At 42.3% G+C, this 26,878-nt stretch overlaps 1 long non-coding RNA gene across 1 annotated transcript; it reads left to right on the forward strand.

Annotated features, from left to right (window-relative positions):
• LOC138744730 (uncharacterized) lies at positions 1-26,878 on the forward strand. Its single transcript, XR_011345732.1, has 2 exons — positions 1-368; positions 25,460-26,878. It is a non-coding gene; the product is annotated as an uncharacterized lncRNA (long non-coding RNA).

The raw sequence follows: 26,878 nt of genomic DNA on the forward strand, positions 1-26,878 counted from the left end.
CTCTGTGACTCATCTTCCTCTGCCTGACCCTTCGTTTCCCTCGTCTCTCTCCCTTTGTCCGGCATCTGCCTCCATCCATTATATTCCGCCTCTGCCTGGTTGGCCAATCCTCTTTACGTTGCTTCTGCACCAATCTCCAGCTCCAAGCGCTGACCACCCTGCTCCTCCCACTGATGCTACTTGACTTGCTGAGTTCCTCCAGGAGATTGCTCTTGGCTTCAGGTTCCAGCGTTAGCAGTCTCCTGTGTGTCTATCAAGCTTCAGATCACTTAGGGCATTTATATGGTCCAAGCTACAAATTCTTGTACAGAATAACACATCTTATGGGGGCTTCGACAGTGATTCCCATCCTGCATTCTCAGGATCAGGTATGTGGGGGCCATCTTGTCAAAAATATAATCGATATAAATGCTATTTGTTTTTCCCATTTTTTAATACTGTAGGCCTTGTAATTTTTCTGCCAGGAAAAACCGTTGTAAAGAGGTAGTGTTCAGTCAACAGTACATCCATAATTATTTACTGAGGAATATCTTCACATCCACACTCATATTTTGCACAAATGAAGACAACTAAACAAGCCGATGAAAAATACAAGTCTGTTCTGTAGAATTGAATGGAATTTGGGAACTCAGTCGCTGAACACTTCGTCAAAATCTCTGTTTATTCAGTTTATTTGTTTAGACATACATATAGTTCATTTCGGCCTGTGAGTCCGTGTGGCCCAATTTTATCCCCAATTAATCTACATCTCCGGTACATTTTTGAATGGTGGGAGGACACCAGAGCCCCCAGGGAAAACCCACACAGACGCGGGGAGAATGAACAAACTACTTACAGACAGTGTGGGATTGGAACCCTGGTCCCAATCGCTGGCTGGCATTGCAAAGGTGTTGTGCTAACCAAAAAGCCAACCATGCAGCCCTAGTAGCATCTTTGAGAATAAAAACTCAATGGGTGAAGAGTGAGAAAATGTGGAATCAACATGGGTAGACAGGTGGGTTATAACCTTTCAAACAAATTGACCCCACTAATGAACCCAAAATTTCATTTAGTCTTGAAATCCTCAACTCAATGCAACAGAAATTCAGCTGAAAATGAAGACAGGAAACCTCAATCTTCCAACTTTAAGTCACTTTGGGTGTGACAGCAGGACTGAGAATTAGAGTTTCCAGAATGAACAAATAAATGTTGCGGTGGCCTGCTGTTCCAACAATCACAATGCTGAGCCGAATCAGCTGATGGACGGGCCACAATTCCACACAGCTGTCAAGGGGGAGTCGGTATGGACTTGCTCGGCCACACGTGGAAATACATGGTGAGCTTAGAGCCAGGCACTGACTTCCCTTGGAGCTGAGAAGTGGAAGGCTCTGAAGGGAAAGACTGGATACCTCTCTCATTCACTTTTCAAACAGCAACCTTGTTCAAGTGAATGAGGAAAAGGTAAGTGTCAAAAATTGTCTGCATTATTATATTTAATTTATAGCTTTAAAAAATTTCTTAACATTTTAAAATGTGAATTAAATTTGTTTTATTTTCAAATTTTTTTTAAACAAGTGTGTCTGCCTATCAAAGCAAATTATAACTACTACTAAGGCCCGCAACAGCGCTGATTTGTATGAGGTTGCCAGTCTGTCCTGGGGCAAGGTCATGGAATGCACCATCTGAGGCTTATTGGCCTGCTTGGAGTTTTCTCCATCTCATGCAACATTTTCAGAGAGTCAACTCATCCCATCTGCCATTACAGAAAGTGAAAGTGTGGGTGGATGGACACTGCGGACAGCCAGTGGTCCAGCAGATTCTGGCCCAGTGAATGAACGTGTGCCAAACAGTAGGAATAAAAGAGCTCCATCCAATTAATCAGGAGAGCTGACTTTATGAGCCTCTATCTACAGCACTCATGACGACAGTAGCACTTTTGGCAGAATATCCTGTGAGGCATCATCAATAGCTCCTCACTAGCTCTGGACTTCTACCCACAAAGTAAATGCAATGGGTACACGTGTTCTCCGCGCTCCCCCTAGATCCACTCATCATCCTGCCTTCAATGTGTACTGCCATTCTGTCCACGTCACTGGATCAAATTCTTCGCACTCCCCGTCCAATGCTCCACGTGGAATGCAGCGACAGAAGAGAATAGCTCAATGTCATCTTCTCAATGGAGGAAGGCATTGCCAAATATGAATCAAATCAGAGAAAGTCTGGAGGACCTCAGCCAGTCTTGCTGCATCGATAGGGGGTAAAGATATATTACCAACATTTCAGGCCGGTGTCCTTCAACAGGGCATAGGCAAAAAGCAAATAGGTGCCTGAATGAAAGACTGGGGGGAGAAGGGGGAAATATGGGAGGGGGAGGAGTCCAGACCAAACAGAAGATATTAATCAGACCTGATTAGAGGAAAGGTTAGAATAGATTTTGGCTCTGTGAAAGGAAATGGATGGAAAGAGAGAGAGAGGAACTAGAGGAAAGTTAATGTAACATAGGTTTTGTCATTGCTGTTATTAGTATCATACAAGTTTGATTATTGTTCTATTCATTTTTATTTACCTATGTTACATTTACTGAAAGAAAATAAAAATATTGGAGAAAACTGGGGGAAAGGAGACAGGGAGTAGGTTTAATGGAAATCCGAGAAGTCGATGATTGTGGTCAATATTAGCCTTATTAACACAAATAATATTCTGAATATACATTTCAGAAGCAAGAGCCAAACAATATCTGTTTTTTGGTGATTAATATTTAATCATTCTGAAATGAATCCTGTCAACTTAAACTGTAAAGATATAAGTTTATTACATTGCTTAATTATAAAGTAACTGTTCTCATTTGGGACATTTTGACATCTCCTTGTTGGATCTCCAAATGCAAAACATTGTTTCATTACTACTTTCTTTTAGTGGGAGGTTATAAAACACAAGTGTTTTCAAATTAACTCACAAACCAAACCTTATTTTCCAAAAGAACATGTTTCAAGTAATGAGTTGTATCTTCCACAAACAAGGCCATTGTGTAGAAGTGCAGCCCTGTTATTAAGCATTAGTAAGTGGTGAGGAAGAAAAATGGCATGTTGGTATCCACCGCAAGGTGAATAGTACTCAGAAGCAGGAGACTCTTGTTATAATTGTGGAGATCACAGAGTGTACTTGCACCCATTTTGGTCCCTCTGCTTAGAGGAGATATGCTGGCATTGGACGCCATTCCAAAAGGGTCGATTTGTCACAACTATCTAAATAAATAGATCCATATCCTTTAGATCCTGGAGGAATGAGGAGTCAACCTATTAGAAACATAGAAACATAGAAAATAGGTATAGGAGTAGGGTATTTGGCCCTTCAAGCCTACACCGCCATTCATTATGATCATGGCTGATCAGTACCCGGTTCCTGCTTTCTCCCATACCCCCTAATCCCCTTGGCCACAAGGGCCAAATCTAACTTACTCTTAAATATTGACAGGGAAATGGCCTCAACTACTTCCTGTGGCAAAGAATTCCACATATTTACCACTCTCCAAGAGAGAAGAATTTTTTTCTCATCTCAGTCCTAAAATAAAAATCCCCCTTATCCTTAAACTATGGCCCCTGGTTCTTGTTTTTCCCAGCATTGGAAACAACCTTCCTGTATCTAGTCTGTCGAAACCCTTACAAATTTTATAAGTTTCTATAAGATCCCCCCACAATCTTCTACATTCCAAAGAATACAAGCCCAGTCTATCCAACCTTTCTTCATATGCGAGCCCCTCCATCCCCAGTATCAGCCTAGTGAACCTTCTCTGTACCCCCTCCAAGGCAAGAATATCCTTCCTCAGATAAGGCGACCAAAATTGCACGCAGTACTCCAGGTGTGGTCTCACCAAGGCCCTGTACAGCTGCAGCAGGATCTCCCTACTCCTGGACTCAAATCCTCTCGCTATGAACGCCAACATACCATTTTCCCTCCTCTGCACCTATTGCACCTGCATCCCCACTTACAATGAGTGATGCACAACAACACCCAAGTCTCGTTGCATCTCCCCTTTTCCTAAACAGGTACCATTTAAATAATAATCCTCTTTCCTGTTCTTACCTCCAAAGTGAATAACCTAGCATTTATCCATATTACTGCATCTGTCACATCCTGGCCCACTCGCCTAACTTGTCCAAATCACCCTGCACTCTCCTAGCATCCTCCACACAGCTAACCCTGCCACCCAACTTTGTATCGTCTGCAAATTTCGAGATACTGCTATCTATTCCCACATCTAAGTCGTTGATATATATCATAAACAACTGCGGCCCCAGCACTGAGCCCTGCGGTACTCCACTAGTCACTGGCTGCCATTCTGAAAAGAACCCATTTATTCCAACTCTTTGATACCTGTCCCTCAACCAATTCTCTATCCACCTTAATACCATACCTCCTATACTGTGCTCTTTAAGTTTATACGATAGTCTTCTGTGCAGAACCTTATCAAACACCTTACTAAAGTCCAGATATACCACATCCACTGGTTCTCCCCTATCCACTCTACATCCTCAAAAAACTCTATTAGATTCATCAGACATGATTTCCCCTTCACAAAACCATGCTGACTCTGTGCGATGATACCTCTACTTTCCAATTGTACTACAATTGCATCTTTAATGACCGATTCTAGCATCTTCCCTACTATCGATGTCAGGCTAACTGGTCTGTAGTTTCCCGATTTCTCTCTCCCTCCCTTTTTAAAGAGTGGGGTTACGTTGGCCACCCGCCAATCCTCAGGAAATAATCCAGTATCCAAAGAGGTTTGAAACATTATCACCAACACATCCACTATTTCCTGGGCTACTTCCTTCAGCACTCTGGGATGCAGACTATCTGGCCCCAGGGATTTATCCATTTTTAACCCCTGCAATTTAACTAATACAGCTTCTCGACTTACAATTATTTCCTTTAATCCCTCTGTCACAATAGATCCCCAATCCTCAATAATTTCCTAGTAGATTAGTTATGTTTTCCTTGGTGAAGACAGAACTAAAATAGTCATTCAAACAGTCTGCCATACCCTTGTTCCCCATGATCAACTCACCCATTTCTGTCTGCAATGGACCCACATTTGTCTTAACTAACCTCTTTCTCTTAATGTATCTATAAAAGCTTCTACAGTCATTTTTTATGTTCCCTGCCAGCTTCCTCTCATAATCCCTTTTACCTTTCCTAATTAATCCTTTTGTCCTCCTCTGCAGAACTCTGAATTTCTCCCAATCATCAGGGATATTATTCTTTTTGGCTCATTTGTAAGCTCTTTCTTTGGATTTGACACTCTCTCAGATCTCCCTTGTCAGCCATGGATGTGCTACCCTCCTCGATTTATTCTTCGTACAAACTGGAATGTACATTTTCTGCACTTGCTCCAAGTTATCCTTAAATGATTGCCATTGCATTTCCTCCATTTAAATACCATTTGCCAATCTATTTTAGCCAATTCACATCTCATACCATCAAAGTTACCCCTCTTCAAGTTCAAAACCTTTGTATCCGTATCAACTCTGTCACATTGTATCCTAATGAAGAATTCCACCCTATTGTGGTCACTCTTGCCCAAGGGGTTCCTCACAACAAGATTGCTAATTAACCCTTCTCCATTACTCAATACCCAGTCTAGAATGGCTCATTCCCTCATCGGTTCCTCAACATGCTTATTTAGAAAACAATCCTGCATACATTTAAAGAAATCCTCTTCAACCTTACCCTTACCAATTTGGTTCACCCAATCTACATGTAGATTAAAGTCACCCATTACAACTGCCGTCCCTTTGTTGCACGCATTACTAATTTCCTTCATGACTCCTTCACTAATCTCACTGCTATTGTTAGGTGGCCTGTACACTACTCCCACTAATGTCTTCTGCCCCTTCATGTTACACAGCTCTACCCATATCGATTCCACATCCTCTACACTGATGTCCTTCCTTTCTATGGCATTCACCTCTTCCCTAACCAACAAGGCTACTCCACCTCCTTTTCCATTCTGTCTATCCCTCCTGAATGTCGAGTAACCCTGAATGTTGAGCTCCCTGTCATGTTCCCCCTGAAGCCATGTCTCTGTGACCCCAACTATATCATAGTTATTAATAGCTATCTCCACATTCAATTCGTCCACTTTATTACAAATGTTCCTCGCATTGAGACACGAAGTCTTCTGTCTTTCTTTAGCCAACATAACAGGCTAGATGTGATGTTTCTGTTTGTGAGAGAATCTCAAACAAGGGTCCATGGTTGCATGAACAGGGTGGTGATTTCAAACTGAAGAATGAAGGAAGGTCTGCCCTCAGAGTATGATTAATCTCTGAATTTTCTATCGCTGAGTGATGTGGACGCTCGACAATCTGAGTGTTGATAAAGGAACTAGATGCATTTTTGAATGTTGGAGTATTGAGAGAAAAGGAGCCAGATCATATTGAATGGGGCTGAGAGCCCTTCTCCTGCACTTATTTTCTGATGTTCTTTTGAACTGTCACCAGACAATAGACAATTATAAACATATGGAAAAGAGGAAGAATCTAATGGGAGCAGCCTAGAAATTGGACTGCAAAGTACTCATGTTTTGGGATGGCACACAATTGTATTTTTACTCGGAGTAGATTGCACAGATCATTTCCAGATTCAAACTCATCAGGGATGAAATTAGACTAGACACTCTTATGTGCTATTCGGCCTTGTTTGTTTAATGGCACCCACTCAATTATGTCATTATTTTGCATAGCAGACATTTCCTCCCTCACTGACAGAGTGGAGAAGAAAACTGCACATGACAGATATAGAGCAACATTTTCAGTGAAGCTAGAATCATGCCAAACTATTGCTTTTCTTGCTACTTCAAACAGCAGGGACCAGTTGTCCAGCACCATCTCTTATGACCGTGTTTTCTCCCACATCCTGACAGCATGCACATTAGAAGCCAACTGAACAATGTAAATTGACCCTCATCCGGAGGTGAGTGGGATAGTCCAATGGAGTTAATGGAACAATTGGGAAGAATTAAAAAGGATCAACACAGAGGATTGACACTCATGGACACCTGAATGGTCCATGGATCTATTTGAAAGTTCAAAATTCTGATTTATTGTCAGAAGAACATGTAATCACATACAACCTCAAGATTCTTTTACCTGCAGGCCAGGCAAAATTTCTACTTATCAGCAGTGCAAAAATAAACACCCTGTATTTCCATGTCATATCCATGGTTGACTAAATGACAAATGTCTGTAGAATTGACTGCAGGCTACTTAACCTAGCAGTGTGTGCATTTTCTTGATACAGTTGCAGAAGTAGTTCCTCAACGAGCGTCTCAATGGTGACACCACTGAGAATTCTGCAGGAGGCGGTGTTATGTCCATGACTGGTCATCTCAATCATAGCCAATCTAATCCCATAGAGCAGGATTTCCCAAACTTTTTCTTTCCATTCACATACTTCTAAGTAATTCCTATGCTATAGGTGCTCTATGATTAGTAAGGGATTGCTTAAGGTGGTATGTGAGTGGGGAAGAAAGATTGAGAACCACTGCTCCAGACCCAACTGTTACTGAAATATTTTACTTGAGAAAAATGTCATTGGACCATTTCCTTTGGAGTTATGAAACTGTCCTCATAATGAGTCAATTAGGTACAATTAAAACAGTGGTTTTCAAACTTTTTCTTTCACCATAAGCAATCCCTTACTAATCACAGAGCATCTCTAGCATAGGGAATACTTAAAGCGATATATGAGTGGAAAACATGATTATCCAACTGCACGAAAACCAACAAGGTCGGGTCAGATACAGCAATGAGCTCTCTGAACCCTTCTCCATTAACAATGGCGTGAAGCAAGGCTGTGTTCTGGCACCAACCCTCTTTTCAATCTTCTTCAGCATGATGCTGAACCAAGCCATGAAAGACCCCAACAATGAAGACGCTGTTTACATCTGGTACCGCACGGATGGCAGTCTCTTCAATCTGAGGCGCCTGCAAGCTCACACCAAGACACAAGAGAAACTTGTCCGTGAACTACTCTTTGCAGATGATGCCGCTTTAGTTGCCCATTCAGAGCCAGCTCTTCAGCGCTTGACGTCCTGCTTTGCGGAAACTGCCAAAATGTTTGGCCTGGAAGTCAGCCTGAAGAAAACTGAGGTCCTCCATCAGCCAGCTCCCCACCATGACTACCAGCACCCCCACATCTCCATCGGGCACACAAAACTCAAAACGGTCAACCAGTTTACCTATCTCGGCTGCACCATTTCATCAGATGCAAGGATCGACAATGAGATAGACAACAGACTCGCCAAGGCAAATAGCGCCTTTGGAAGACTACACAAAAGAGTCTGGAAAAACAACCAACTGAAAAACCTCACAAAGATAAGCGTATACAGAGCCGTTGTCATACCCACACTCCTGTTCGGCTCCGAATCATGGGTCCTCTACCGGCACCACCTACGGCTCCTAGAACGCTTCCACCAGCGTTGTCTCCGCTCCATCCTCAACATCCATTGGAGCGCTTACACCCCTAACGTCGAAGTACTCGAGATGGCAGAGGTCGACAGCATCGAGTCCACGCTTATGAAGATCCAGCTGCGCTGGATGGGTCACGTCTCCAGAATGGAGGACCATCGCCTTCCCAAGATCGTATTATATGGCGAGCTCTCCACTGGCCACCGTGACAGAGGTGCACCAAAGAAAAGGTACAAGGACTGCCTAAAGAAATCTCTTGGTGCCTGCCACATTGACCACCGCCAGTGGGCTGATATCGCCTCAAACTGTGCATCTTGGCGCCTCACAGTTCGGCGGCCAGCAACCTCCTTTGAAGAAGACCGCAGAGCCCACCTCACTGACAAAAGGCAAAGGAGGAAAAACCCAACACCCAACGCCAACCAACCAATTTTCCCTTGCAACCGCTGCAATCATGTCTGCCTGTCCCGCATCGGACTTGTCAGCCACAAACGAGCCTGCAGCTGACGTGGACTTTTTACCCCCTCCATAAATCTTCGTCCGCGAAGCCAAGCCAAAGAAAAAAAATATGAGTGGAAATAAAAAGTTTGGGAAACCCTGCCATAGAATCTTTGGAGACACTACATCCTCTCTGGAATTTTCTGATGAAAAATATGTCCATAGGCTCTACTATCTATAGCCATTATCACTATGATGTGATCTATTCAGCAGAAAGACTTTGGACCTTGCAGTCACACTTTGCTCTTCCCACAACTTCCTCACTAAATGATCTTTACAAATGGCTTCTACAGATCTCTGCATGTCTCCCAGTTCAATGCAATATCAGAGAAATCAATTAGCCACTGTGTTTGAGAAGTAATGATTTCATCTACATCCACTTCAGATGTTGGAATGAGTCAGCATTGTTGGCAGGTGCAAGGTGCAGTCAGCCATTGACAGCTCTCCTATTTTTACAAGGCCTTCCATTAATATGCTGAACAGAAAAAAAATATTTTCCTTCAATGCGCAGATAACTTTGGATCCTGTGCAGACTTTCTTCCAACTGAAAGTTACTTTCAAGGAAATATGTAAGAGATTCATGGAACCATACTGCACAGAACAGGCCTTTCAACCCAACTCATCAACGCTGACCTAATTGTCATTCTGGGCTAGTCCCATTTGCCTGCATTTGTCCCAGAACCTTCTCAGCCCTTCCTACCCATATATACATCCAAGCACCTTCTAAAGCTCTTTCTGGCAGCTCTTTCCCAACATAGATGAGCCTCTCAGTGAAAAGGTTGCCCGTTGTCTCTTCCCCTCACCTCTCAGTCTTCTATGCTTTAGAGAGCCATTCTCAACCTTTTATTTGGCTATGGTCCCTGTCAGACTCTGCTCAAAGTTTATGGCCTCCTTTCCTGTGAAGCAGTCAAGTTTTGGTTTATGCCATACTTATCTCCTACTGAATACATAAAAAAGCAACAACAAAAAATTGTCATGCAAGGTGAAAAGAAAGCAAAGGTTTTAAATGTGTTGTGGCTCTTGGCCCCACAGACAGGAGGTGCACAAAGCCCCTGTTGAGATTGGGTGCTCTGGAGAATAAAAACACCATCTATCCAGCTTCTCCCAAACCTTCCAGTCCCAGCAATATCCTGGTGAATTTCCTTTGAAGAATCTCTTATGTATTTCTGGCATTCAGCATGTACTTCCTCTTGGCACACAACATGCTGACCAGGACTCGTACATCCTTTTGAGAGATTGCGATTGCTCTCCCACTCTCTCCTTCTCTCACTCCACCTTCCTCCCTCTCTTTTTCTCTCAACTCTACTGCGGCAGGCATATTGCCACTGTGTAGACAGAATGAGGAAATGCACCTTTAAGAAGTGGCATGTTCTTTGATTGCAAGGTGTCAGGAGATTATCAAAATTGGTATGGCCTTGTCAGGATAAGTATATGCCCCATGTTAGTTTTGTTTCTGAGTGAAAATTATCCTGAGGACATTTCAATTTTTTCAAACTGGATTTTGGTTTTTTTTTCCTGATTGCAATTTTTTTTGCCAGATCCCATTTGGGTGTTGAAAGCAACCTTCTCTTGGTGTACCAGAAATAGGTCCCAACCATTCATTTGGTTGGTAATAATGAAGAAACATTCATATTCACCATGGAGAAACATTACTATAGATAATTTGCAACATTTCTTTTAACAACAATTCTATGGGAGTTAGAGAATTTGTCCACCCTTGAGTTTATTTTGCGAACTTTTGCTTCAGAGCACATTTCCAAATACATATTTCCTTTCCAGTTGTGATCAAAATCTAATTAATGGAAAAAATACATCAAGATACGAGAAATGAAACAGAAGTATATATGTTTATGGGGCAAGATGATTGGTCAGAAGTTTGTGAGAAGCAGAATCATTTGCAGAGATTGGTTGGATACAATGGTAAGAATTGCTAAGAATTCCACATGCAAGGAACTTTAAAGATAATAGCCCAAATCATTCTGTGAAATGTTGGCAGTTCTATATACAACTGCAGCCATTTCCTTCCACAAGCCTCAAGATGTTTGGAAATCCAAAGCTAATACTAAATTTCTGAACTTGTCCTCCATTTAAATGAAAGACTTTCTCTATCTGTGCCAGATTTGAATTGGCACGGGTTCTTTGGACGAATCCCTCCATGGCTCTTCATTGGGGCTTCAGCAGTTGCGTCCTGTTGTTTGATTTCCCCATGGGACAAGACTACTCACTGCAGTTTGTGTTGGGGACTCTGCCCACCAAACCTACACCAGCCCAGCTCTGGCACAGAATGAGAGCAAGTCCATACAAGTCATGAGAAATGGTTGTGAGAGACAAAAACATGCATCAGGCATCCTTCATTCTTAATTAATCATTTTTAATAAACATTTTTAATTGTTTAAAATTTATTACCAATATTTCATACAGAAAATAATTACTTATAAAATAAATTTTGTTTTTGTCTTGCTTCTCCAATAGTTTTTGCAAGTTCCTGGATTTTGAAGACGTTGAAAATTATTAATTTATTTGATAAGTTATAATAACCTTCACCTAGCAGTATGGTTTGGCTAACTTTCAATTATTATCTTGATTATATTGTGGATGGGGCTTTTCCAGCCCACCCACACACATTATCACATCATGTAAGGTTCCTTAGGGACAATGGCAAGACATTATGCCCTTCCATAACAAAACACTAATGGATCTAGAAAAAGTCATGTCCATGTTCATCATACGGGTCAACAGCAAGAATTATTGCTCAGCATTCAGTCAGCATTGGGTCAATAATAATGATTTGACTGCATTAGATAAAAATGACTCACAAGGTTCTATTCTCTTGACACTTTAACCGGGTATTTAGCAATGCTCCTAATAGAATGTAACAAACATGAAAAAGTTATTCAATGAAATTTTACTATATTTCTTCTCAAACATTCCTTATCCGGTGCAACTGTGTTTCCTGCTTATGTATACAATATGACATGTATTATGCAGATAATGCCTGTCCATTTTCCACTCCAGCTGAAGAATAAAAATATATTGCAACCTTTGCATGACAGTCCTTGTTGCATTAATTGTCAAGGAGATCACAATGAGAAAAAATACTCAGGAGATAGTCATTAAACATTTCCAAGAGCAACACAAAAATTCTACTGTAGAAAACAGAATCTTTGACATTCACCCCTAAAATAAGTTCATGAAAGAATTTGTCTGCAAACAACCAACTGATTAAGCTCAAACTCAACTCTATCAGTGTATCAATATTTTGGCTAAATTATTTAGGCAACATTCTGTAAAAGTATGACATCGAGCTTTTCGCACCTATTAGTCATATCTACCGGCACCACCTACGGCTCCTAGAACGCTTCCACCAGCGTTGTCTCCGCTCCATCCTCAACATCCATTGGAGCGCTTTCATCCCTAACGTCGAAGTACTCGAGATGGCAGAGGTCGACAGCATCGAGTCCACGCTGCTGAAGATCCAGCTGCGCTGGATGGGTCACGTCTCCAGAATGGAGGACCATCGCCTTCCCAAGATCGTGTTATATGGCGAGCTCTCCACTGGCCACCATGACAGAGGTGCACCAAAGAAAAGGTACAAGGACTGCCTAAAGAAATCTCTTGGTGCCTGCCACATTGACCACCGCCAGTGGGCTGATAACGCCTCAAACCGTGCATCTTGGCGCCTCACAATTTGGCGGGCAGCAACCTCCTTTGAAGAAGACCGCAGAGCCCACCTCACTGACAAAAGGCAAAGGAGGAAAAACCCAACACCCAACCCCAACCAATCAATTTTCCCCTGCAGCCGCTGCAACCGTGTCTGCCTGTCCCACATCGGACTTGTCAGCCACAAACGAGCCTGCAGCTGACGTGGACTTTTACCCCCCTCCATAAATCTTCATCCGCGAAGTCAAGCCAAAGAAGAAGAGTCATATTACAGCTGGCATGTAAAATCTCAGAATCCATCGTAGTAAGGAAGATATGATGCTTTGTTTGTGACATGATAGAACAAGATAACTTACCTTCAGGTAGGAGTAGGAAGCAGACAAACAGCACAGGAGTGGGAAGCAGCAGTAGTTCCCTTTTTATTTCATGATGGTCTCACACTCAACCTGGACCTAATAACAGAAATATGTTTCTTTAATAATGGTTTTTTTCTTACTATTTCATTTGAGCAGCATCTTGACTTATATACTTAATTTCATGGTTTTTTTTTAAAAAAAGGAAAATATCATTTATTGTTAATTGTATCTTCTAACATTTTTTTCACCTTCCCATGACTTTTGGACTCTTCTTGGGCTTCATCTTTGGCTCTGGAGCAGCCGGGGTTGGGGAGGGGGGGTTGGGGGGCTACAGTCATCCCTTGGGGCCACAGCATGTTTTATTTACACCTCACTTTCATAAATATCTTTAGTGTAGTCAGTAGGAGAGAAGTGTGGAAGTAACCAAAACTTGACTGTTTCACATGGAAGAGGGACCATAGACTTTGAGTAGAATCCTAAAAGGTGGGGGGGAGGGGGAGCATATGGCTGCTCCACAGAAATTGATTTTCACCCTCTTTGTTAATGCTGCTGTGAAGAATATCTTGTATAAAACATTTTGTATTTTGCCACCCATTACTAGATGAACAATACTTGGACACTCATCACAATCCTTACCACATCATGTTATTCCCCCCTCCCCCCCCCCCCACCACATATTGTTATTCCCCCACCCCCATGAACGAACATCATCTTTTACCCGAGTAGTAAATATAACATTTAGGAATGTGGATAAAGGATCAGACCATATGATATCTAATTGCCTTTTTCGACTTTTGTTGCAGGATAGCTTTTAATGACTGGCACAGATCAGGCATTAAATGCTTCAAAGACCTTTATATTTAAAATAATGTTGTTTCTTTTGGACAATTGCTGGTAAAATTTAACTTACCAAACTTTTTTTTTAAGATGTTAGTCTTTTTGTTCAATCTCAGATACCTGACTTTCCACAAATTCTTATCAAGGTTCACCATCTCTTACTAATAAAGATTTGCTTGATTTAAGAATAGTCTCATTAGTTAAGATCAAGGGAGACCTGAAACGGGATTTGAATCTTTCATTTTCGGATTCCATTTGTAACTCAATTAATACGACCTCTTTTTGTGAAGGATATTGCCTTTTGCATTTAAAGTGGTGCATAGAGTACACATGTAGTCCAGGAGGTGCCAGTGTTTGGATCGGGGATGCATCCAGGTGGTCTTAAGGCTGTCCCTCTGCTGAAAAAGGGTGTTTGTAATGACAAGCCGCTGTTCTGCGCAGAGCTCCAACAGGAGGCGCCCATTGTCGTTGCACTTGCCGACGCCATGCTTGCCCAGGATTCCTGGCCAGGTTTCTGAGTCTTTGCCGACACGAGCGTTGAAGTCGCCCAGGATGACAACCTTGTCGGCTGTAGGGGTACGTTGGATGAGGTTGCGCAGGTCGGTGTAGAACTTGTTCTTTTCTGCTGGTTCCGCCTGGAGGGTTGGAGCATAGACACTGATGAGGGTGACCTATCTCGGCTGCACCATTTCATCAGATGCAAGGATCGACAATGAGATAGACAACAGACTCGCCAAGGCAAATAGCGCCTTTGGAAGACTACACAAAAGAGTCTGGAAAAACAACCAACTGAAAAACCTCACAAAGATAAGCGTATACAGAGCCGTTGTCATACCCACGCTCCTGTTCGGCTCCGAATCATGGGTCCTCTACCGGCACCACCTACGGCTCCTAGAACGCTTCCACCAGCGTTGTCTCCGCTCCATCCTCAACATCCATTGGAGCGCTCACACCCATAACGTCGAGGTACTCGAGATGGCAGAGGTCGACAGCATCGAGTCCACGCTGCTGAAGATCCAGCTGCGCTGGATGGGTCACGTCTCCAGAATGGAGGACCATCGCCTTCCCAAGATCGTATTATATGGCGAGCTCTCCACTGGCCACCGTGACAGAGGTGCACCAAAGAAAAGGTACAAGGACTGCCTAAAGAAATCTCTTGGTGCCTGCCACATTGACCACCGCCAGTGGGCTGATAACGCCTCAAACCGTGCATCTTGGCGCCTCACAGTTTGGCGGGCAGCAGCCTCCTTTGAAGAAGACCGCAGAGCCCACCTCACTGACAAAAGGCAAAGGAGGAAAAACCCAACACCCAACCCCAACCAACCAATTTTCCCTTGCAACCGCTGCAATCGTGTCTGCCTGTCCCGCATCGGACTGGTCAGCCACAAACGAGCCTGCAGCTGACGTGGACTTTTTACCCCCTCCATAAATCTTCGTCCGCGAAGCCAAGCCAAAGAAAAAGAGTACACATGTCTAAAGTTAAAATTATCTAATTTTTACTCTGATATAAATCCTCAATGTGACAAATGTAAAATTGCTGGGGCTTCTTTGATTCACATGTTTTGGATTTGGCCTAGTTAGAAAAATTTTGGGAAGATATTTTTCGAACATCATCAGTGATTCTTAAGGTTAAATTGGATTCTTGTCCTTCAAGTGCTCTTTTTGGATCATTTCAAGATAATGATGTTTTACTGACTTCAAAACCAAATTTTTATCTTTTACTTCGTTGATAGCCAGACATGCAATTTTGATCAAATGGAAAGATAACACTGCACTGACACACATATATTGGTTAAATGATATTATGTCTTGTTTAAATTCAGAAAAAAAAATCAGATATTCTATTAAAGATTCAAATACAAATTTCTTAAAGACACGGGGCCCTTTTATGGGCCACTACCATCGCCTAAAAGTTTTCAGGCTGTTATAAGCTTCAATGCTGTGCTGTCCATTTCCAGGTTGTTGTCACTTGGTACCCACCTATTAAGTTTTTTTTTCTCCTCTCCAACGACATTGTGGTAGGAGAGAAAAAAACCTAGTTAGTCGCAAATTTCCTACTCACTGCTACTTGTATTGTTTGAAACTCTAGTCAATCGTACTAACTCCCTAAACTGCTGAGTTGAAGTGAATTAATATCTCCCTGTGTCACAAGCTCCCTGGATCACCTGATCTCTATTGCCCAATCAGTTTCCTGCTGAAGTGAGCTTTTCAAATCCAACTGTCCAAATCACATGACTCAATTGCCAGGTACAGCCTTCAGATCAAATCCCTGTTGAAGTCTGCTACAGGGGTTTTAAATTAACAGGGGTGTGTGTTTTTCTTTTTCTTGAAGTTTGTATTTCAATATATAATTGTATTATTATAAACCTCAATAAAATATCTTAAAAGAAAAAAAGGATAGGTTCCTTGCCCTGAGAAGCTGATGATGAGTGGCCTTCTTGGACCTCTGCCTTCCGTTTGAAGGACCAACTTAAAAGGCCAGGCCTTTTCTGATGGCTCAAATGTAAGGGTTTTGGACTGGAGTCATATATTAAAAATGAAAAAAATAAGACCAGGAGTAGCCTGTAAAGCCCGCTCTGCCACACAAGAACAAGACTTACCTGGGCGTGGACTCAGTTCCACTTACCCACCTGCACCCCGGTGAAATTCAAACTTTTTCTTTCCACTCACATACCACTTTAAGTAATGCCTATTCCAAAAGTCCTCTATGATTTAGTAAGAGATTACATCAGGTTGTGTGTGAGTGGGGAAAAATGGTTGAGAACCACTGCTCTGGACCCATGAGTTACTGAAATATTTTGCTTGAAAAAAAAAAGTAATTGACCCATTTCCTTTGGAGTCACGAAACTGTGCACATAACGAGTCAATGAAGTACAATTAAAACAGTGGTTTTCAGACTTTTTCTTTCCATGTGGTATGTGAGTGGAAAGAAAAAGTTTGAAAACCACTGTTGGATCCATTAATCCTTAATTCTATCTATTTTTTTTTTCAAAAATCTATCTATCTAACAATGAAGGAGCTTCTACTGCTTCCTTAAACTGAGATTCCAAAGCCTCAGTACTCTCTGGGAAAATCAGTTCCTCCTTATCTCTGACTTAAATCCATTCCCCTTCAGGCCACATCACCTTGCTCCAGTCTCACGTACCAGTGGAAACAACTTCTCTGCTTCTATCTATTCCATTCATAATTTTAGATGTTTTGATACAATTTCCCCTCATCTTTCTGAACTTCAATGAGTATGGCTTCAGGCTACCCAATCTCTCCTAATAAAATAACCCCTTCATTTAATCTACTGCTGCATAGAGTCTTCTTTCAGGAATGCAGTTGATAGAACACGGTCATCACACAATCTTGGAATGCTTGGAAATTACTTTTGTAACGTTTACACTACCAACCAGTGCAACAAAGACTATTTTTAAATAATCAAGCCAAATGCCTGTTTTGGGTATGTTAATTTATTAGAAAATACATCAGGGAAATATTGAAATATGATCATGACTTCTTCGCTCTGCCAAAAAATCATTTTTAGTAATAATCAGTAGTTCGAACAATTTACATTTCACAGACAATCAATAATCCATGTGTAGTGAACTGGGAATTCACTACTGATGTGATGTCCTAAGGACAGGCTCCTCCCCCAACTCCACCACAGCATATCCCGATATAAACCCTGGATCCCCGCCAAAACCCCAGTTCAGTCCAAAGACTATTGTGTGTTATTCTTACTGTATAAAAGCATGCTGTACTCTCTCTGATCTTGAGTGCTCTCAGTCATGCTACAATTTTATTCAGTTGAGGTTGGAAGCTCCATTGAAGCCAGCAATGCTCCTTATCAACCCTCTGACCCCAGAGGCCCTGGAGGAATTCACATACTGGCTGGAATGTTCCAAATGTACCTGGCAGCCACACAAATGGTCTACTCCACTGATGAACTTAAATGTCGGCGCTCCTCTCATGCGTTGGACCTAAAGGATTCTCGATTTTCAGGGACTCCACTACTTACGAGTCGGCAGTCAAAAGGCTGAAGGCTCACTACACGAGGTCCCAAAATGTCGTCCTAGTGAGGCATCAGCTTTCACAACGGAAGCAGCGGCCTGGAGTCCATTGAAGATTTTGTCCTCATCCTACGAGCATTCGCGAGGAACTGTGAGTACAAAGACAGCATGGCCTGAGAACAGGAAGATGAGCAGATCTGAGACGCTCTTGTCGGTAGCATTAAGTCCATGTACATCAGGGAACAGTGGCTGGAGCAAGGCAGCTTGGCATTGTCTAACAACATACGGCTGGCCAAGCCACTGTAGATGGCCCAACTGGGAGCTGATAACCTGGAAGGCACCCTCCAGGATGATCTTATTCCCGGCGCCGTTCCATATGTGGCAATGGCCCTGAAGGCGGAAGCCTCCGGCACCAAAGGATGCTTCTTCTGCGGTCTGCAGCAGGACCCCAAAAACTCGATGTCTTGCTGAAGTCTCCACCTGGTCCATTTGTGGAAAGAAGGGGCACTGGGGCGAGGGGGAGTGCTGAGTGGTCTAAAGTGTGCGCAATCCCTGCCAGACTGATTGAAGTGAGTCCAAAGCCCAATCCTACGACCTCCCAATGCCAGTGTTGTGCGCTCGGGCCTTCCTGTGGGGCCACGCAGCAAGGTCAGTGACGTGGGAAACACCAGTGGCCACCTTGCCACGTTACGAAATTGGCGGCATCCTCATCAGACAAGAGGGGAATGGCAATATTGCCGCACCGCATAGTCACTGCCATCTTGCTAGTTTTCAAAATTGGCGTAGGAGTAAGTAGTAGGAGGGCGGCTATCTTGCTGCACCTCGTGGCCCCCGCCATCTTGCCTGCCCAACAATCTGCATCTCCAGAGTCCTGGCAGCGATGGTGTTAGACCAGGAGATGCCACACCGACTGAACAATTCCATGATCAAGATGGGGGTTAACAGACATAAACTGAAATGCCTAATTGACTCTGGCTTGACTGAGAGCTTCATAGATGCAGAGACAATCCAAAAACTTAAGTGTATCCTTCTAATTATTGTATTTCTTTAGTGTCCCATATACAGTCAGTAAATATTCAAGAACATTGTATGGTTCATTTATCTTTGCAGAAGGGGGAATTCTGCAAATTCAGAATGTTTGTACTTAAGAATTTATATGCAGTGGTTTTGTTGGCTCTTGACTGCTTGTGTCACTTTAAAAATGTGACCCTGGAGTATTCTGGTCCTCTCCCTCCCATTACAGTTCGGAACGGAAGGCCTCAACGCTCTGATGCCTCTTGTTGCATCTCCACAATGAATACAGATCCACCTCCCCTGTTCCCTAATCTGAGTGCCGATTGCAGACCAATTGCTACCAAAAACAGGCGCTACAGCGCAGAGGAGCGGGTCTTGAAGGCTGAGACACAGCGACTGCTTGATGAGAACATTATCAAGCACAGCACCAGCCCATAGAGAGCACAGGTGGTTGTTGTAAAGAGGGAAGAAAAGTCCAGGCTAGTAATTGACTGTAGCCAAGCCAATAATTGTTTTACACTTCTGGACGCATACCCCCTCTCTTGTATTTCAGACATGGTAAATGAAATTACACAGTATAAGGTCTATTCAACCATTGACCTTAAAGCTGCTCACCACCAGTTACCAATCTGTTCCAAGAACTGTCCCTACACCACTTTTGAGGCTAACAGGAGATTCTATCAGTTTCAGAGGGTTCCATTTGGTATCACAAATGGGGTCACAATCTGCCAGAGACAAATGGACTGAATGGTAGACAAATTTAAGTTGAAGGCCACTTTCCCCTACCTCGACAACGCTACCATTTGTGGCCACTCTCTGGAGGACCATGACGCCAATCTCCAGAATTTTCTCCACGCAGTTGAGGCCCGGAACATCACTTACAACACCAGTAAGTGTGCATTCAGGGCTAAACGTCTAGCCATCTTGGGCTATGTGGTGGAGAATGGCATCACTGGCCTCGACCATGACAGGATGCACCCCCCCTGTTCAAACTCCCAATCCTGAGGACCACAAAAGCTCTGAGTAGGTACCTGGGCTTCTTCTCATATTACACCCAGTGGGTACCTCAATATGCAGAGAAGGTTTGTCCCCTCTTAAAAACCACCACCTTCCCACTGACAGCGGAAGCTCAAAGTGCTTTCAACCATGTCAGAAGCCACTTTGTGAAGGCCACCGCGAGAACGTACCTTTCCAGGTGGAAAGCGATGCGTCACATGTAGACCTGGCTACATTTTTTTGGAACCCATCTGTGGAGAAAGAGGCTCAAGCCATTGTGGAGGTCATCAGGCACCGAAGGCACTACCTGGTAGGCAGAAAATTCACACTCGGTAGCATTCATGTTCCATAATACAAAACGAGGAAAAATTAAAAATGATAAAATCGCTTGGTGGAGGATCAAACTCTCCACTTACAAGAATGACATAGTCTACCGACCTGGGTCCCTCAATGAGCCTCCAGATGCCCTGTCCAGAGGAAGCTGTGCCTGTGCACACACCAGACAGTTGTGTTCATTGCACAATGAGCTCTGCCATCCAGGCATCATGCGAATGGCTCACTTTTTCAATTAACGCAATTTACCCTATTCAATTGAGGATGTTAGAGAAATGATAAGGTCATTCCAGGTCTGCACTGAGTGCAAGCCGCACTTCTACCGCTCCAGGAAAGCACACCTGATAAAGACATCCCGGCCCTTTGAATGACTCAGGGTTGATTTCAAGGGACCCCTCCTCTCCACGAACGGGAACGTGTACTTCCTCACAGACATTGACGAGTACTTTCATTTCTTGTCTCTGCCTGGACACGTCCATGTCATCTGTCATTAGGACCCTAGACTCAACTTTTGCCCTGGTCAGGTATCCTGTCTATACCCATAGTGACTGGATCCCATAATTTATGATTGAGGAGTTACGTCAGTTCTTGGTGGTAAATGGCACCACCTCCAGTAGGACAACCAGCTACAACCGCCAGGGGAATGGATAGGTTGAGAAGGAGAATGCTATGGTTTGGAAGGCTGTAAAATTGTCCCTCTGGTCCAAAGGTCTTCCAGACTCATGCTGACAGGATGTTCTATCCGTGGTGCTCCACTCCATTAGGTCACTACTCTGCACTGCAACCAATGCGACTCCTCATGAGCTGATGTTTTCTTTGGAGAGAAAGTCATCAGGGACCACCTTCCCGGCTTGGCTTACAGCACCAGGACTAGTGCTGACTCAAAAGCACATGAGGAGGAGCAAATCCTGGTCAAGTGAGAGTACCAACTCTATGCTAACCCCACTTGAGCCTATGTGGCATACCCGGATGGCAGGGAGGACACTGTCTCAACCAAGGACTTGGCACTTGCCGGAACTGAGTGTCCATCACCTCAAGGGAGCCAGGACCTACCCAAGGAACATCAATGGGCTCAGGTGAGACGACTCAGGAAGTGGCTTCAGCCACCCCTCAACTAGAGCCGGACCACCTGAAACCACAGGAAGATTATCACCTCCACTATGGCGCTCTGCCCATTCTCCAGACCTCCTGACAGGTTGAATTTGTAAATATTTACAAAATTTTTCTATGACTATAGTATGTTCTCGGTTTCATCCACTGGCTTTATTCTAAAGGAAGGATTGAATGTAGTGAACTGGGAATTCACTACTGATGTGCAGTCCTCAGGACTGACTCCTCCCCCAACTCCACCCCAGCATATCCCAATATAAACACTGGATTCCCGCCAAAACCCCAGTTCAGTCCAAAGACTGTTATTCTTACTGAATAAAAGCATGTTGTACTCTCTCTGGTCTTGAGTACTTTCAGTCGCACTACACCATGTAAATGTATCTAGTCAATAAAATTAATCATGATTTTATATTTTTGATCATGTGTTTAATAATTTGCATTACAGAAACTTTTCTTTTCGTTCTTTGTAAAGGGATATTATCTTTTGAGTTACCACATTGGCCGAAACTAAAAACAAAATTTGGGACAAGGGATTTTTTGTTCTTTGTTATTTATTGGGCTTGTTTTTCCTTTGTTCTTCATTTAATTACCATTTAAGTTATTTACTTAGTGATAAAGCACCTGAATGTATTTGATGGTACTTTGAAATTTTAAGAAAACCCATTGCCCAAGAGCAGTTTTGATATAATTTGCCTGATGATGAAAAGCTTCTTCAAAATGAATAGATATCCAGAGTGATCAAGAAAAGTGGGATCAAGAGGGTGATTGGTGCTATCCAGGAGAACGTGCACTCAACACAAGCACCTAGCATGAAAAATCTTTTAGCTTCAATGTTAGAATCAAGTTGAATCCACTCTCTGCCATTGTACCGATAGCCTTTCTACTAAACACAGAAAGTGCAAAGTACTTAGTGACCGGATTTGGCATCAATTAATCTGAAGCAAATCAAATACACACATTTAAAAAATAGTCACAGACCTCCAAGCATGAGATCCATGCCATCTATTTTAATTGGATAATTGGCTTTGTGCTGTAAAGACTCCATTAGGTTAACAAAACATATATGGACTAAAATTCCAAATGTATAGATTTGGTTATTTATTACTATTTTCTTTTTTTTCTTTCAGTCAATGGTCTTTATCCAATGTAGGTCATTTCTGGTGCCAAGTACACTTTTGCATAAGCAATTTTATTAATTAGTTAGATAATGCAACAGGAGGCAAGGGGATGTACCAGATCAGTTACCTAACATGATAATGTTTGAGGAGCGGAATTGTAACAGAGATTTGGCTAAGGACATCATAGTTTTACCTGCCCCTCTCTCAACAGCCAATAGATGAGTTAGAATGAAATATTATTGAACAGAGAGTAACATAGAAGAAAACAATTCCTGGCGATATGTCCTATACAGCAATGGAAATCGGACAATGATATGCAGGTATATAAAAAAGAAAAATGCAACTCAAATGATGTGGGTACCAACTATTGCCCTTATATCTTGGCAGAGTTCTGATTGTTTTCATTTAAGCACAATTAAGTACCATGAAGAATGTATTATATTCAGGTACACAGAGTATAATCGTACTGTCAGTGTGAGGCAGTAGGCCTATCTTATTAGTGGGATGCACTGTTGAAGCTCCTATTATTCTGCAATTCTGCTCCAGCTGCAAAACATGTTGAGACATACTTTTTTTTTACCTACTTTCCTTTAACCATCCACTGCCAACATTTTACTTTTTAATGTTTGCAATCAGGTCTCAAGTCACAATCTGATTCTTGGAATCTTCCAACTCTGCCCTCCCATATTGGAAACAACATGATTTTGGAGCTCGGATACAGCTGCCTTTCACTTCAGTATTGATAGGGCCATGGGACTTCAGACAACATTCCTGATACCAGCAGGAATAAAACTCCAAACATTGGGATGCTCAGGAAACAGTACTGTAATGGTAAATAGCCAGGAGTCAGGAAACATGTTCAACTCTTGTAGTGAAGGAAAGATAGATTTGCATTTATCATGGAATAATAAAATAATTGAATTTTGCTGGAGACAGATTTTTACCTTTGTGATATGTAAAATCAACCAATGTTAATATGCTCCTTTTGCTACCATTTAGAAGAAGCAACAGTCCTGATGATTTTGGTGCAGTCAGTAAACTGGTCCCAAATTTCAACATTGTTACAAGTCTTGGACTGATACGCATTGAGTTCAAGAGATGTGGTAGCTGGTCCTAACTTTCCTGAAGATAATTAAATGATATTATAACAATCTATTTCCAAAATGAGCCAATTAAAACAGGTGACTTGCTGTTGAAGATTAGGAATTTGTCTTAACCAAAATCAAAAGTCAAAACCCAAGTTAGAATCAAACAATAAAATTATAATACTTCCCTCTACTATCTATTTCAGCACTATGGCTGTGGACAGGGGAATGGGTTCCACCCCCATCCCTTCTGAAGTCTATGATCAACTCCTTGGTCTTATTGACTTTGCGAGAGGGGTTGTTATCTTGGCACCAGGCCACTTAACCCTCAATCTTCTTCCTGTATTCCCTCTGGTCTTCCTTGACTGCCTGGTGAAGATCATTCCTGGATTTCTTGTATAAAGCCAGGCGTTCTGATTTGAAAGCTTCTAATCTGATGAAAAATGTCAAAATTGCCAGGGCTGGAATCTCGAGCCATAAACAAGCCCAGATACAGGTCCCCACTCAAAATATTGACTGACCATTTCTACCCACAGATGCTGACCGACCCAATGAGTTATTCCAGACCTGGCCTTAGTAGTGAACTGTTCCTCGATTTCTTTAAAAAAAAACCATTTAGACAAACAGCCCTTCTGGCTCATGAGCCCGTGCCGCCCAATTACACCTAATTGACCTACAACCCTCACATGATCTGGAGATTGGGAGGAAATTGGAGCACCAGAGGAAACACACGGAGAATGTAGAAACTTCTTATAGACAGTGCTGGATTCGAACCCAGGTCACTGGCGCTGTAACAGCTTTGTGTTAACCGCTACGTTAACTGTGTCGCCTTTGCCGATTAGCAACACTGTCCTCTTAGTCCCACAATCTTCCACCCCCTCACTAATGAAATTGGAAATGGCTTGGGTGCCAAGTGCTTCTGAGCAACCACAACTGTGGAAGCATCGACAAAAGGTTTGTGGAAGGGGTGGGAATCCAGCTATTATTTTAGAAATTTATCAAATAGACTTTAGTTTACATTTCTCTTTTTTAGAGCTACAGTTTGATGTAAAAATTCCCATTAAAATAAATCTGAAAAGCTCAGTGAGTCTAGCAACATTTGCGAAGAAGAGTCATTTCAGATTATATCAGAAGTGGAAATTGTTACTGGGAAGGTGAAGAGAAGTGGGGAGGAGAAGAAAGATCAAAGGGTCTGTGATAGGGCAGGAGTGACAAATGTGGTGATAAAGAGTGGGAGGTACATCAGTGAATAACAATGGATAGGACTGGAGATGCTTCATTTTCTCTTTTTTCATCTCCTCTGAACTAGATCTTTGTTATTCTAGTAAAGCGTGATTGACATCGCGATTGAAGTAAAAACTGGAGAAACTCAGCAGATCAAACCGTGTACTTTATATAACAAAGATAAAGATACATAACCAATGTGTCGGGCTCATCAAGGAATGAGCAAAATGTAGGCAGGCGCCCAAACAAAATGTAAACTTTGTTATTCCTTCTTGTCCTTGCATCCTGGGTCTATCACCACTTGTGTCATTCCATTTCTCCTGACCACCTTCCCCTATCTTCTCTTTGACCCTCCATACTTAATTACCAACTTTTCTCAAACCTGATGGAAGACCATTGAGTTGAACTATTGAGTCCTGTTCCTCTCGACAGATGCTGTTCCAATTATAATTCAGCTTTCCAGTATCTAGCATGAATGGCTGCCATTAATGCAACAAGTTGGCACTTGTAGAGACATGAAGGAATACATTTTGATGCTTCTTCTAAATGGTAGCAAAAGGAGCATATTAACATTGGTTGATATTTACATATCACAAAGGTAAAAATCTGTCTCCAGTAAAAGATTTTTATATCCGTGAATATCCAATTTAATCTCATTGACGACTGAGAATAGTAATCTCTCCAATACAAGTTTAGGTACATCTTCCCCACTATTTGGTTTGAGGCATTATTAAGTGAACTGTAATTAACACCAGAACTTTACAGGAGGTTTATTTTTCTCTCCAGATGAAAATCTTGAAAAGTGGCAATTAGTGAAGAACATGGAAATATACTTGGCCTGTGGACTTGCCTCCACTGGGAACTTGGCCGCTCCGTATCCCAAGATCTTGAGCAACTCCTCGGAATGAGAAACAATCAAAACTCAACTTCTGTATATGGGTTTGAATTTCCAAATACTGGTCCCAAATGTAAACTAAGCCAGCTCAGGAAATGGTGATAGTGAGAGGGATATGCATTTATGAGCACAGGAATTTCACCAAACATGCAGAAGCCTTTGAAGCTTTTAGAGCAAGTTGATATGTTTCATTCATTTTAACATGATCATCATTTGACCTTTTTTGTGGTACATGTACGAGTGCTTACCTCTTTTATAAATTTAAAATAGACAATTTATTCAATTGTCTCTCAGTGCTGAGCTAAGACCTGACACTCAATATCATCAACTCCATTTAGTCCCTCAGAAGATTTCCCCAAGCCATGGAGTGAGGCCAATCAGTCGTAGTGATTTCAAAAGAAATGAATATTAGATCTGTAGCACTGAATATATATTTCACACTTTCATTAACATTGCTTGCCAAGGAAAAATAGCGAACGACTGGCAAGACTCCCCATCTTTTAGCAAGTATTTAATATATCCTACTTTACTTGCAAACATAGATGCATGGGATGGTGGGGGCTTCTGTGTTGATGATGGGGCTCAATGGTGACTTCTTTGCAGCGGACATCCTGGTGACAATAATTTCCTTGTGGGTCTGAATTGGAGCAGAGATGGAAAGAAGTGGCTCAATGTCACTTTTTCCATTTGCACTAAGAAGCAATTGTGATTCTTTTTGAAGCTAAAGTATTGCACAGGACAACAAAGGAACTGGCCCTTTGGCCCATCATGTCTGTGCTAAACTTGATGCCAAATTAAATCAAGTTTCTGCTGCTCGCACATATGTCCCTCCACTCCCTGATTTTGTTTGCCACAAACATTTGATTTGAGCACACAAGGGTTAGACCAGTGGCATGTTTAACAAAAAGGGACCATAATGATTCACTCAGGAGGCAAGACTATACAGCAAGGAGTTAACGTCGCATCTTGAAGTTCATCATGAAAATTGTAAATTTTGTGAGATTAAGGGAGCTTAATGAGGTAGTGAAGAGATAAGCACAGAACTCTAATCTCCATTTGAAAACAGGAGGAATGGGCAACTAAAAAAACATTCAAAGAAGTCAGGTTCAGGGGGAAAAAATAAATTTAATTTTAGGGAGGGGATTTTGGAACAGAGGCAAGGACAGCAGTTGTTACTGTGACAATGGGATGAAAAATGTGTGTGGATGGATACACTCTTCAGAAGGAGGAAGCAGCTAATTATTTAAAATGTTATTTTCATATTTTAGCATGTGTATTTATAACATGTTAATTAAAAGCAGTTGCGCTAA

The sequence above is a fragment of the Narcine bancroftii genome, chromosome 10 (assembly GCF_036971445.1).
Source record: "Narcine bancroftii isolate sNarBan1 chromosome 10, sNarBan1.hap1, whole genome shotgun sequence".
NCBI lineage: Eukaryota > Metazoa > Chordata > Chondrichthyes > Torpediniformes > Narcinidae > Narcine > Narcine bancroftii.